Source organism: Phyllostomus hastatus, unplaced genomic scaffold (assembly GCF_019186645.2).
Source record: "Phyllostomus hastatus isolate PE091 unplaced genomic scaffold, TTU_PhHast_1.1 phas_contig_58, whole genome shotgun sequence".
Lineage (NCBI taxonomy): Eukaryota > Metazoa > Chordata > Mammalia > Chiroptera > Phyllostomidae > Phyllostomus > Phyllostomus hastatus.
The window spans coordinates 6,327,088-6,342,500 of record NW_025333916.1 but is presented as its reverse complement, the minus strand read 5'-3'; the positions used below and the strand labels follow the sequence as shown (position 1 = coordinate 6,342,500).

Sequence of the window (15,413 nt, the reverse complement as noted above, 5' to 3'; positions counted from 1 at the left end):
TCATGCAGCTAAACTTTTTTCAAAATACGTATTTCAGGAGGATGTATGATAACACACAACAGTGTACATATTCTTGCTGCTGTTTCGCCAACTTAAAAAAAGGTACTCAATTAGCTAAATTATTTCTATGGACTATTTTAAAATACATCTGTTACACAAAGTTGAAGTACATATCCTATGTTATCATGCATATGTCTGTTTAAATGTCATTAATCTTTATGAATACAGTTACAAACATAATTTACTAATTTATCTCTATAATTACATTTATAATTAGGACACAATAGACACGAGAGTATTTACATAAAGAACTAAGTTAGGAATTGTCTAAAGCAAGCATGGCTTTCTTCGTACCATGTTAAATTCTTATTAAACGCAAATGCCTCTGCCATTTCTTTGTGTTTTTTTAATATTAAAAAAAGAGAAGTACCCAAACATTTCTGAGCTTCCAGTAATGTATTAAAATGTCTCTCAGCTTTTCTGTACACAGTGAAATGCTTGCTGAATGCAAAGTGAAGGAGGATGAATTTCTCCAGGTTCTGTACGTCTGATCTCTCAAAACCTTCAAAATCTACCCTTGATCTCAGCAAACACAGCAGAGCACAATGTTATTTATGCATTCATTTATCTTTTCATCAAGGGTGGCTTATGTGGTCTTTACTGACTTTGGTTTCTCATCATCATCGCAGATCAGCATCTGCATTGTGTGCACTTGTAACAGGGATAATGGATCTCACTTACAATACCTACAAACTCAGCTGAGAGCCGTGCAAAGCAAATGGCCATAAATGCACCCATCCTGGCCCAAGTCCTGATGAATAAAAATGAAGATCTTGTCAAATAATAAAGTGACAGGTTAATTTACAGCATGGAATAGTGTGAACAGGGAAAGCACTGCTTTTTCAATCTGTATGAACGGTGCCACCTATCTGCAGATTAGCAGAAAGCTTCAGAAACGCTAATTCAGAAATCGGGATAAATACATGTGATGTTGCTTAGTTTTGTAAATATCACAGGAATGGAATTGATGATAAAGGCAAACGCAAGATTAGACACACACAGTTGCTTTCGAACCAAAAAAAACAAGATTCTCAACAAAGGGCTGGTGTATCAAACAGTAATAAAGAGCCTCAAGCAGTTGTCTGTGCTCATGCCAGTTTTCATGCTTTAATTCAGCTGCCCTGTGGTTTCCAGCTTTGACATTGAGATCTGCACGGCCACCAGAGATAATTATTTCAACCTCCAGGCCATCAGGCGTACATTTTTGATCATGTATATGTAAGAGATGTTTTCTGCTTTCTAAGTCTTCCAAGTGGATAGCAATAGAAAGCTAAAATAAGGAAAAGCAGGACAAATTTGAAAAGAGCTTGAACATTCTCTGCATTAGAGAAATGTGAATGGATTTGTCAATTTTAGTAAATACTTCAGTTAACCTAATAGGTATTTACAAGTATTTTAAACAGTCCAAATTTTAAATTTGAATTAATTACTATACTTCTCTATAAAATTTATTTAGATGTTTACACTAAAATTCATACTTTGCATATTCTAATAAAAAATAGACATTAAGCTCAAAATCCGTATAGTGAAATTAATAACTTTTAAAGTTGAATTTATATGTCATATCATAATGTGCTTTTATGTAAAATGCAATCAGGAACATACATTCACTAAAATATCTAATTAGTAACAGAAATCACTGAACAAAAGTAAGGTGATAAATCTCTAAAATGTGGAGAGATTACATTTCTCTCTATAAAATATGAAAGAAACACTAGTTCACAAAAAATCTGGTGAAAAGATTAAACCATTCTGTTAAAACTAAATAATAATAAAAATTAAAATGTGTAAATCATGCTTACTTTTAATAGAATAATTTTTATAATTTTAATAAAATAATAGTATAGTTTTAAATATATAATTGATACCAAGTAGAAAATAAACCTACAAAACATCACAAAATATAATAAGCAAATACCAAATAGGATTCATCAATATTTTTCTCAATACTTTTTATAAAGAAAAAATATTTAAAATATTTAAAGAATTTGCCATAACACCAATACTATTCAATAAGAGATCTATGCCTGAGAATTTTACTTCAGGAGACTGGAGAAGATCTGATTACAGTTACCCTAAAGCAGATGACCCTGTCTTCAAACAGAAAATGTATTGTAATAACTCCCAAAATGGAAACAGAAGAGATACTTCCATGTTAGTGGTGTGCCAACAGTCTAACAACAATTGTAATTATTTCAGTATAAGGTAACACATTTTAAGAGAAAAGGAAACAGAATATGTTAACTAGAATTTCAATGAGTTTAAATTTTAAAATTTATTCCAAATGTAAAATCTCAACTGTTCCTGGTTCCCAAAGCAAAACAAGAAGTGAGCTCAACAGGTAATGTCTTTAGCAGGTTTCTGCAACTACTGTGACATATGCTCATTTTTCCCCCTTAAATTGAACACTATTGTCAAGGATGAAAAATCTAATTTAACTTCTACCACATGAAGTATAAACTACCATATTATACAGAATGCTAATTAAATAAAATTTCAAGAAGTAGCTTGAGCATTAGATTTTCAGTCTCCTAAAAATGGATACTTTAAAGTCTTTTCCATCTTATATCAAATCCATAACACAGAAAGCAGGGTATAAATTGGCACATAAATGGTAGAATCACTTACTGTGAAAAATCAATCCATATGACGCAGGTAAAACTACTTGATTTCCTCCCAAATAGCAACCAGCAGGACTGTCCCTAATATTCTGGATCAAAAACAGTTATACAAGAAGGTCTTGTGTTTATTAAGAGCAAATTGCTTCTCTATGTTTTTTGTGATCCAGAGCCTCCCCAAAAGAAGTTACTTCTCCTCAACATGCAAAACAAAACAAAACAAAAAAACAAAAACCAAAACAAAAAAAACCTTATTAATGAAAGTTACTTTGTTCATATTAAAAGGTGTTTGATTAAGCTATTTATAGGTAAGATTCTGGTCTTTTGAAAGTGGAAGCTCAACATTATACAATTCACAGAGTAGAGCTTATGTGAGAAAAAAGAATTAAAAACAAAATAATTTCTAGGAAACCTATATAAGAAAATACAATTGTACTTTTTCCTACTTCCTCCTCTTCTCCTGTAGAGAAAAATAAATGATGCTCCCAATAAATTAGCAAAAAGTCATTTGCCAAAGTATTTTTATTCTAAAAATTTTAAACTGAAAATGATGAAAATTCAAAGGATAGCACACTAGGGTAGAGGAACATAAGGGTAATTACATATTATAATGGAATATTAGCTTCCCATTTTATTCAAAGAGATCACTAATAGAGGTAATAGAGTACTTCTATTGAGATACTGTCAGATTTTTTTTAACAAGATACCAGTCTTTATTTATTTTTATTTTTAATTATTTATTTATTTTTAGAGAGGGAGGGGAGGGAGAAAGAGAGAGAGAGAAAGAAACATCAATGTGCGGTTGCTGGGGGCCATGGCCTGCAACTCAGGCATGTGCCCTGACTGGGAATCGAACCTGCGATGCTTTGGTTCGCAGCCCGAGCTCAATCCACTGAGCTATGCCAGCCAGGGCGAGTTACTGTCAGATCTTTGTGCTAAAAACATTTGGGGCAGAGACACTTGCTTTCTTGCACATTCTGCTACATTTCAGATTTGCTTACTACCATGGGGAATTCAAAAATCTTAATTATAGAGTTAAAAAAAGACAATACAGCTAAAATTTAAAAGGCATATTTTTGGCTTAAGGAAGGTTCAGTGGATATCAGAGATATTTAGAATCTCCATCCTTTTTAACTTCAGCTTGCGAGAAAAAAATCTCACCTCTGTTCCGTAATCCTTTGCTGTACTATATTCCTGGATTAAAGTTAATGTGCAAGTCCAGGGCCATTCTACCAGTTAGCAATTTGGGTATAATGCTATGGAATCCCTGTCTTCCAATGAGGAACACTCACCTTGCCCTTCACCCCTGGGTTAACTTTCTTATTCTCATCACAAATATTCTGACGTCCAAAAGCAGACATTATAACTTAATGTGTGAGTATATTCTTGAAGGTACTCCTTGCTTCCTTTATCATTTTTATGAATCTTTATGATCTTCATGGACTTTCCTGCCTATCTATCTATCTATCTATCTATCTATCTATCTATCATCTATCTGAGGAGGTTATTTACCAAAATCTTCTCAGAGCTAGACCTTCAGCAGCACTGTTGTCATTACCCATAGCACAGATGACATATATTTAAGGTACTTGCCTGATTCTCATATGCACCTTTATTTCTATATCTTCTTTTGTTTTATGTATTCTTAACCCTATTCCCTTTCTTTTCTTTTTTTGGTACCAAATTACATTATTTGAAGGAATGGTACAAATGAAAGAAGCAACTGAATGGTTTGGTACAAGTGATAGCAAAGGTAAAGGTAACTCCAACAAGCACATACTGTTTTGGTGACCAGGGAAGTCACCCCAGTGGCTATGGGAAGCCAGACTAAGAATGAGCTCTCTTCATTGTTTCACAGGGTTTGTTTGTTAAACGGAAATTCATGTCAGTTTCAGGGGTCCCCAACCTGTGCAAGTTAGTTATGTGGTCACCCAATTCTTTGATGGATTTCACTACCTGCTCATTCAGGTGGTGAGTCGCAATGAAGTTACATAAATGAGGGTCATTTTTGTCAGTGGCCAGTCTGTGCAAGTCCAGTAGTGACTTGCCCCGTCACACTTTTTTCCAAGTGTAATGCACACTCCATTGCATTCAAACCATTTCCCCAGTCGTCACAGTCTGGTTTCTTTATATCCTGAAGGAAGATTCCAATACCTCATTAGTTCTGCAGCTTCATCAGTTTCTCACTATGCTACTTTTCCTCATGAGAGTGGTAAAGAAAATATTTGGCAAAGTTCTTCAAAGTCACATCATTGCGGTCAAAGTAGTAAGACATGGACAGGTAGCCCTGGCTGGTGTGGCTCAGTGGATTGAGTAAAAGGCTGCAAACCAAAGGGTTGCAGGTTGGATTCCCAGTCAGGGCACATGCCTGGGTTGTGGGTCAGGTCCCCAGTAGGGGGCACCCAGAGGCAACCACACATTGATGTTTCTCTCCCTCTCTTCCTCCTTTCCCCTCTGTAAATATAAAAAAACAAAATCTTTTAAAATTTTTTAAAAAGACATGGACAGGAAGATATAGGAAGTGTAGAGCTCCAGGGTGATCTGACAGTTAACAGTGGCCTTGAGTCCTGGTGATAGTTCTGGTGTACTTGTGAGGTCGATGTGGTCATCATGGTGCGTTGCTGAGGAGCAGTGGCGGGGGTCTTGGGATGCTGTGAGGAAGTGGCGGAAAGGCCAGAACTGGGTGGCTGGCTGGGGTAGGCAGTCGAGTGGCATGTTTTGCCCAAGTGCTGTTGAAGTAGAAAACCACAGCGACCCTCAGCAAAAACTGTCATCTCTATTTCCTTTCCTTCTCCCTTTTTTGGGACTTACGTTATTTTGGTCTAATGGCAACTCTTAGTAATGATAAACCTCTTTTTCATATTCAGAATGAAAAGGACCACTGGTCCATATATGTAAATTAATAAAGCCCTAAGTCAACCAAAAGGCTACGGAAAGATATTCATTTGGTCATTTTCCTTCTAGGTCATTAAGTGACTGTAATCTCAGGTAATTTCAACTACAAATGCACACACACACATAAAAAAGCTGAAGACAACTGTATAATTATTAGAAAGTCAAATACATGGCTCAAGAATGAAAAATTATAAATAGTATGGATAGCTAACATTTATTGAGTGCTTGCTTTATGACAAGTACATTAAGCACTTTATATGCATTACCTCATTTAATCATTCCTAAGCCTTGCAAGGTAGAGGGAGAGATATTGTTGGTATCCTTAGCTTATAGCTGTTAACACAACAAGTAAGTGGTAGAACTGGCATCAGAATCCATTTGACTCCAGAGATCACATTGCTAACCAATATGATATATAATACTATATAATGTTTTTCACTTTTAGCTTGTGGTGATTCTTGATTTTAATTATAATAATCTTCTGCTTTTGAATTCTCATGTGACATATGATAATTATGATTTTTTCTGTAACACATAGATTGATGTCCCTTCTGGCATTAGCTCTGTAATGACCATGTGTCACCCCTAGAGGTCAGATATACTTTATAAGGCAAAGTTAGAAACATTTGGCATCCATCAGCAAAAAATGTAACTCATAACAGAAACAATAAATATTTATCTACAAACTGCCACATTGCTAAAATGTCAGCACAGATCTAGTTCAGGTGCATGATGTGTTTCCCGTGTTTTTTACCAGGGCTTCTAAGAAGATCCCTAAAATAAGAAACTTCTCTGCAAAAGTTCCTTTTGGTTCCAGTGATAAAGTTCCCCTCTATATTCACGGCAGAACAAAGCAGCAAAGATTTAGGCTTCTGCAAAAATATTTGGCCATTTAGTCCTTGTCTTCCTGGGTTGAATCCGAAAGTGGCTTCTGTTACAGGTAGAACAAGCTCCTTTGCTTGAGAGGCAAAAGGTGGAAAATGTGAGTTAGGGGACAGAAGATAAGAGGACCCTGATCAACTTAAGAAATCTGTAATAAAGGTACTCGAGATATCAGGACAATAGTTTCTTTTATAGTTGAACTGTAACTGCATGAACTGAAATGTGTCCACTGGGTAATTAGTATAGTTTAATTATATTAGTAGTAGTAGGTTTAATGAAAAGGTCAGTTAAATATCATAGATTTTGCCAGTATTAATAATTTTAGTCTTAATGACACGGATATTAATTCTTAACTTGTCCTCACTGGTGTCTCATGTAGTACTTAGAAAAGAACAAAACTATTTTAGAAAAAAATAAATATTAGCACATTTTTTATATTTAACAAATACTGTTTCAATATACTAATTGGCTTTAATAGAAAGAAATCATTCAAGTGAGAACAGGCATATTGACAAAAGCATAATGTCATTACTGTAATGAATGCTAGACAGTTGATGATATATATTTAGTGATTTTAAAATATAAACCAATATAGACATCTCTCCCTGGGACCCATAAATCAATTACTCAAGTAGTTTGTAAGTAGCTACTAAGTGTCAAACATAGTATTAAGCTTAAAAGTAACATAGTAAGAATTTCTTGTTTAAAGAGTATTTTTTTAAAAAAAAGCTATTGTCTTTTTTTTATTTGAGCAAAGCACTTTGCTCAGATATTACCTAATACAGTCATGTGGTGCAAATAAAAATAAACAACAATGTAAACTCCAAAAGATTAAAGTGTAATATAGGCTCCTACAGTAATATAAATTAAATAGTACCTAATGGTTTTGAAGTTTAGATTACAATCATGGTAAAATTACAAGTGAAATAACTCGAAGCATTTTTAAAATGGAATACAAACAATATTAATTTAAGCTTATAAGCCATAAGACTAAAAAAGAACCAGTAAAAGCCAAGAAGAGAAGTTGAAAAATAGTATAAAAAATTAAACTGTCATTAACAGTTGCCTTTAATTGTCAAATTCTGGAGGTCTTTGTCTTACTTTAGGAAGAAAATTTCCATTGTCAATATCACAATGACAATGGAAAAATTAGTCATATGACCTGAAACTTATCAGTACCCAAATGGTCTAAGAACTAACTTGGCTTTTCCCATATTCCAAAATTTCTGAGATTTTCTCTGGGTTAACTTCTATCTTCAACCTACAGTATTCATAGCTCTGGTTCCTCCCCTGTTCTTCACTGAACCTGAGGCAAAAGAAGGGGAGCCCACTCATTGAGAGGTAAAGGCATAATGACTGCTAGCTAAACTCTGAGAAATTGGCAACCACATTTTAAAGCACAGTGATTATTCCCTTTTATTTAAGTTTTGAGTTTGTAATAATTAGGAACAATATTTCTTTAAAAAATAGTATATCATCAAAAAGAAAATGTGAGATCTTGGAAACCTCAGATGATTGCAAGAAATGGAAGCGAATGTAAGGTGAAATATCCCTCTTCGTTGGGGAAACCTGAGAATGTAAAATCAGCACATGGCTGACAAGAAGGTACCCCTTGAAAACCAGATGACTTAATAAGGCTAATAAATTCCACTAAAAGTCATTCTCTCTCTGGTTGTTAAGATGTCATTTATTACTATAAGGAAATATTGAATATTAATAAATTTTACTTATAAAGATTTTATTGTACCTCAAAACTTTGGAAGATGCTTATAAAAAGTTTTGAATTGCAATAGTCTTTCAGAAGTTCAAAGGCAATGTTCATGACTCAGAACTTTTGAGTACCTTTGTTAGATGTTCAAGCTCAATGTGTAAAAACCAACCCTGCAGAGGTAGTTGGGAAATGAGTACGATACATTATCTGTAATTCTAACATGATCAACACAGAAACACAGTTAGCTTATGGCCTCAGGTACATTTCTGAGAAAGAGTTGAGCTTGCTTAAACGTTTTCAGGGAGCAAGACCTCTGATGGTAACAAGACTGGGATGAATATAAGAAAGATGGCAGTTCCTGAAAGTTAAATGATACTTGGAATAACAACATATTTGGAAAATTAACAAGATTAGTTGATAGTGTTTTAACTTCTAATTTGTATTAACCTGAAACATCTGTAAAAGCAGTTAATCTAGAATTATTTCATAGGAATGAAGGAATGGCTATCTATAAAAATTCAAATGTAGTAGTTAGCAGAGGAGATATTAATATAAGATCTACACATATATTATCACAGTAACATATATTAAGAGCTTAGTAAAATGCTAATTTTTTAGTTTATGGACATTTATATTTTATACAAATAAAACTATCCTAAATAAATCATCATCAAAATATTCCTATAAATTATACACATAATTACTATGATAAAAAGGCTATTCTATAATCCAAATAAAGTCAAATTAGTAACATTTGTACAACTAAAAATATTGCCTTTGTGAAGAAATATCTTAGTCATGTATTTGCTATTTGGCTAGGAATTAGTAAAAAAAAAGTGAATAGAAGTATGTAGATTATTTGTTCTCGGTAAAGGGTAAATAAAGCACCGATGGCTTGAGATAGGGTACAAAGAACGTTTCCATAGTTACATGCTTTCCCATGTCAAATTAGAGCAGAATTTGTGTACAAGAGGTTTGTTGTCAGCATACATAGGCCATAAAAGGCAGAGAAGGCTGGGAGTTTGAAATCTAAATATAGTCGCCAAGTCTGTTGAGAGCAACTTGAGTGAAGAAAGCAGCATCAGGGGTGAAGTTGATTAGTTAAGAGTATCAGATGCGCCATTTTGTAAAATGATCATTTTTCTTTCAGATGCAGCTTATAAAATTCTCCTGAAATGTATGACTAGTTACTCTTTTATTCATTTCCACAAAGATACCTCAATCTGGTGTTCAGCCAAGCCATTAATAGGAGGCATTACTTGGCATGCAGCTAGAGGCATCAGCCTCACCACCCATCTAGTCTTACAGACATCACTTCACCGTATTCAGTCTTCAAACTTGGGGCCTTCAAAAGGACAGTTAAAGAGCTGTGCCCACATGAGTGCTGGCCCAGCAAGAGCTTGTTGTACACCTTCCCCTATGATTTCTATGGGCCATTTAGTGGGAGTGAATTCTATTTTTAGTAAATGTTGAGAATTTCAGTTGGGATAAACAGCATCTTATAAATTATGATAATATGGTTGGGTATACAAAGTACTACCTAGCAATTTTTCCATAGAGGAGTCTTCTCACATGCTTACATTATTCTTTATACATCAGCAAAGGTGTCTGGACATTTGAATAATTTCCTATTTTGTGAACTAGCCCACAAAGAATTGGGATATTTTGCCCTAGCTGGAGTGGCTCAGTGGATTGAGCATTGGCCTGTGAACCAAAGGGTCACCAGTTCCATTCCCAGCCAGGGCATGTGCCTGGGTTGTGGGCCAGATCCCCAGGAGGGGACACACAAGAGGCAATCATACATGATGTTTCTTTCCCTTGCTCCTTCCCTCCCCCTCTGTCTAAAAATGAATAAAAAAATCTGTAAAAAATAAGAATTGGGATATTTTACTTGTTTCTCCTGCATTTTTACTAAGTACAAATGTGGGTGGAATATTGTTAAATGATTACTAAAGAAAACTTTTCTACTTAAACTGCTAATTATATCCAAGATTCTCTTTTTATTATCATCACATATTATAGTATTTTAAAATATTAAAAATACTTTAATATTTATAAGAAGTAAAGCCATATATGCACAAACACACATACAGGAAACCAAACAGTATGTACTTCTGAAAAGCAGAACCTGCTAAAATTAGCTAATTTCTTGTCTATGTATTTTCAGTAAATATGGTAGCAATAACATTTTAGTTACTAGTTTTCTGCTGAAAGTTACACAGAAAGAATGAGAAGTTATTATGCTATAGAGTATAAATGATTCAAAGGAGTATAATGTACAAATGAAAAAATGGACTATTAACCATTAAACTGAAAACTCTGTACATCAGTGTATAGACAGTCTACCCACGCAGCAGATTTTTAAAAGCAGTGACTTAGCATGAGTTGATACATAAATAAGACATTTGACATGGTTATTTCAGTGATTTCACATTAATAAAGTGAAAAAAAAAGTAATAAAGAACACAACCACTTCTTTGTCAAGCACAATTCACACTTAGTTGTATAGCCATTGTTTTGTTCTGGCTGGCTGAGTGTTTCTAGGTTGGATGGTTGGAAATTTGGGAGGTATATGCTAAAACATAATAATATGCTAAAACACATTTTTTAAAAAATATTCTAACTTGTGGTAGAGAATAAAGTATTTGTAAGGAAGGAAAGAAAAATCATGTAGGGGAGAGCAGATTTCTGCACTATTGTGTAGATTGAAGAAAACAGCACTTATTCAGCATCATACTCGCTCACGTCAGGACTAATGGCAAATGGTAACTTGTATGGTGCAGACTAAGCCTTTGCACATCAGGCACTATATAAGCAATAACTATGCTCCAAAATATTGCCTGGATGGGGAACAAATTTAATTAATATTAGTTGACTATGCCAGATATCTATTAAGGAGACGTGACTGGATTAGGGAGCAGCTTCTCCTTTAGTTCTAGTGAAAGGTTAAGGGTGTGATGCTCTTTATTGTGAAATGTAGTATTCAAGTTCTGTGGAATGTTTTAGAGTTGCTCCCTCCTAGCCATGTGGAAAACATACTTGAATTAAGAAATGGTCTAAAATTTATGGATTGTTGACAATAGAGACTGCTTAAATAATAAGCAGTCTCTATTATTGCTTAATATACATAACCATATCTCCTTGTGTATAACTAAACACGTTACTTTTTATTGTCTTAAAAATACACAGATTATATATAGAGCACAGATATTTACAAATGTATTCTGTATTGCATACATTTATAGAAATATTTAATTGGCCAAGAAAAGTCTATCCTATTTTCTAAGTTTATCTTGTGCTCAATCCCACTTAGAATGGGAGAACTGAAGTTGCAAAATATAATAATTTTATTTTAACCATATTATAAAAACTAAAGATCAAAGGTCTTTAAATGCCAAAAGGAAAATTTTCTTTATGTGGGTAAATTACTACATACCTGACAAAATTTTTTAATGTAGTCAAAAGTCTTGACTAGAAGCATAAGCCTAAAACATAGCAGGTAAGAGAATAAAGAATTTAAGGGGACAAAACAGTATTTATTGCCTCAATTCTTGCTCCACACTTAATTTCATACAACTCTGCATTTTTTCCTGAAATATTTACCCAAATCATGCCCCACTGATGGTCTCTGTCCAAATGCTATGTTGAAGATGTTCCATTACTGCTTGAACAGCTTAAATCAAGTAATTATCTTGGAGTGAGAAGACATGGAGAATGCAGTAGAAAGCCTCTTTGCTCTTCAACTTTGTAGCATTAAATATACCAGAGGCTTCATGTTTATGACAGATGTGGAAAATTTAGGTAGGAATCAGAAGACAGCAATGAAAATTACTTAAGAGTTGATGAAACAGACTATTAAGCAGTTAAATAAACACATTGTTATGAATCCCACTCTCTAGTCATTCTAGCATAGTAGTGTGGTTTATAGAGGCAAATTGGCAAATATCTGTGATATTCGTCACCTGCAAAGGCAGTTTCTAGTAAATGAAATTTAGAAGAGTAGGAGGTGATAAGGTTAAAATCAACAAGAATACAGTGAATTTTTTTCAGAAAACAATATCTATATCATTTAAATAAAATTTCTTCAGGGTATATATGTATTGGCCTGGCATTTAAAAACAAGCCTACTGTAGTTAGCTGGAGCATCAAATTTAGAGTAATTAGACACATACAAGATCATAATAATATTGGGCTCTTGACTAAGTAGTTGTCTCTGTTTATTTCTGTTCCTTCTCAAACTCAGGTATTCAATTACATTTTAAAACAAATTCAATTATTTTCTCCTAGATTTCAACAGAATTACAGGTTATGCTTTGCAAAATGGAAGTCTTTTCAGAACCCCTAAAATATATATAATATATATCAAAAATGTTTTACAGATATATGTCAGAATTAAAGAAAACCATACTGTTTAAAATATTAATATTTTGCTAAATGCTGTATTCCTTGATACTACTTGAGTCACTTGCATTAAAAAGGCATTTTATAACAAACACTATGTTTCATTGTATGTGTGTGTGTGTGTGTGTGTGTGTATTTTTTTAAAGAAAGTAGTAAAACATAGCCAACATAGGAATGAGCTGACAAGGTCAATCTTTTCTATTTTACATTTTATATTTTCTCTTTTAAAAAACAGATTTATGTTTGTTACTAGAACCAGCAAAGATTATAAAAGCACAACTAAAAGAGAATATTCCATTTGCCTCACTATGAAAAATTTCCATGTCTGTTTCTCCACTCATTATTTTTGAACCACTAAATCACCAATTTTTTTTTAAATTACCAACAGAAAGAAGAGGCTATGAGATGGTTGAAAGGGTATGAACTGAGTTTGTATTCAGAAGATTTGATTTCTACTTTTGCCTTGGGCTTTTACTAGCTATGATATCTTGGGAAAATCCCTTACAACACTCTAAGCCTCAATTTCTACATCTGCAAAATGGGGACAATGACATGTGCTACCTTCTTTATCTCAAGTAAGAACAGGAAAATATGGAAAAAGCACTATGCACAAAGGTCAAGTGTCACTAAAATACTGGTTTTCTATCCTAACAAGAGGTCAAATTATCAAAATTATATAAAAATCTTTTTAGTATATGGTAATATTAAAATTACTCACATGTTCACTGGATTAAGATTTAATTGCATTAGACATGCAATAACTGAAAAGATAATCTACTACCTTACTTTCTGCTAATCCAGTAAGACTCAGCTAAACTGCTAACTGATGAAATAAAGCATTTTTAGTAAGCCAGGAAGCTGTGCATACACTAGGTATTTTCCAGGAAAAATGGATCTTCAATACACAAGAAGAGTAGCCCTATGAATTACTCTAACTATGCCTGCAAATACTTATGCCAGATATTTTCCCCTGGCTGCCCTTTTCAACTATTAGTAAATACTAAAGTTTTATTACAAAAGATTTTGTGCTCTCTCTCTCTCTCTATATATATATAGATATATATAGATTTACTTATTTATGCAAATGTGAGTGCACATATGTATACGCACACATCTAAGTGTAACCCTGAAGTCAGAGTATGGTTTGGAACGCTACAGTGTGTGAGTGAAGGCACAGAATCTGCTGCTTAACTTTGACCCTGACAGTGATTCTGGGAGTCAGCCAAAGAGAGCAGTAAAGGTCCTCTGTCAGATTCCTGGCTACAGAAGCACTCCTAATAAGAGATTCTCCAGTGAATGATTAATTTTGATTCTGTAACTCATAACAAGCATTTTATAAGTACTGAGATAAAAATCCAAGATATCTATCTACAAACTTAAAAAAAGCCTTTAAGATAAATGAAAAAAATTACATCATTTCAATCAATTATACTCATAGATTCTTATTTTCAGATGATAGTGTTTTTCTTCAAATAAAATTTTCTAAGTCTTCCAACTGGTAGTGTAATACTTTATAATATTCTATTGTTTTTTTCTGAGATTATGACTTTTAATTAAGCTGAAAATGACATTTGGGATTTTTGGTTCACAAGATGAAGTTCAACACCCACAATTTCAATACTATGTAAGTGAATTATTTAATATTCCCTAGATGAAATAGACTGTTATTGAACCAGAATATTATTTGTAGTTTGTATCTGCTAGTCACTGTGAGAGTAAAAATTCTGTTCAATTGTTTTTAAGAAAAAAACTCCCTTTTCACATTTTTACTTTACAAGTAACATTAAAATCTGATCATGTTGGAGAAAAAAGATGCAGTTTACATTTTCTTTTAATGACAGAAGATTTCCTTCAAATACATTGCTAGAGAAGGAATATGTTTCTTGGTCATCTTTAAATTTGTGCTGTAATTTGTTTATGATTTTATAATTTACATAGTATCTAATTAAAATATTTCTTTTAAACATTTCTTCTTTAATAGGGTGAACTACTGAAAAATAGCAAAGTCCAGAATTTTGGAAAAGGGCAAAAAAAATTAATAGGTATTACTTTATCTTATTGGTAGAGTATATCCTGTCATTTCTGAAAATGCTATGTTTTACCATCATCAAGTATTTGAAAGAAGACTTAAAATTCATTCTTTATATTTGCATAAACCAAATTTTAAAACAGTTTATATGGATTATAGAAGAATTCTATAACATTCAATAAAAATTCTGATGATTACAGTAAGCATTCAATAAACATTCTGATGACTAAAATTAATTAATATATTAAGGATACTATCTAGACAGAGAACTTAGTCCAATTATTTTATTTTTATAGCCATTTTCCAGATAAGACATATTTAGTAATAATACCAATACTGGTAAATGATTTCAAGTTATATTTCACATGATACATACAAAATATACTGGTATAATTAAAGGTGTCAGATATAAACCTCATTTCCTGAAAATTAAATATACTTGGTAAAAAATGGCACTTGATACAATAAAGTCAATGACTCAAAAGTATTTTATACTTTACTGACCCTTGAAGTAAATTAAATTAAACCATTTTATTAAATATACTGCCTTGAGTATAGTGCTTTGAAGTATTACTTAGTACTATCATGTCTTAAGCTTACTACATTTTATACTGTTAGAATTTAATAATAAAGCTCATATAAGTAAATTTTATAAGCAGTTCTAAATAGGTTATTTTCCATTAAACATTAATAAGGCAAGAGCATATTACCTAATAATTCCCAATTTTAGGTAGAGAGATTATTAAAGCAAAAGTAGGTGATTTCTAATGAATGTAAGGTGTTAAGCTTACTTAAAAGAATCACCTTCAAACTTTAT

General features: G+C 33.0%; 1 protein-coding gene and 1 pseudogene across 4 annotated transcripts in view; both read right to left on the bottom strand.

Moving 5' to 3' along the window:
• The window catches only part of FAM172A (family with sequence similarity 172 member A), a 414,546-nt gene that overhangs the window by 264,275 nt on the left and 134,858 nt on the right, over positions 1-15,413 (bottom strand). The window lies entirely within an intron of this gene.
• LOC123824600 lies at positions 3,647-5,391 on the bottom strand (annotated as a pseudogene).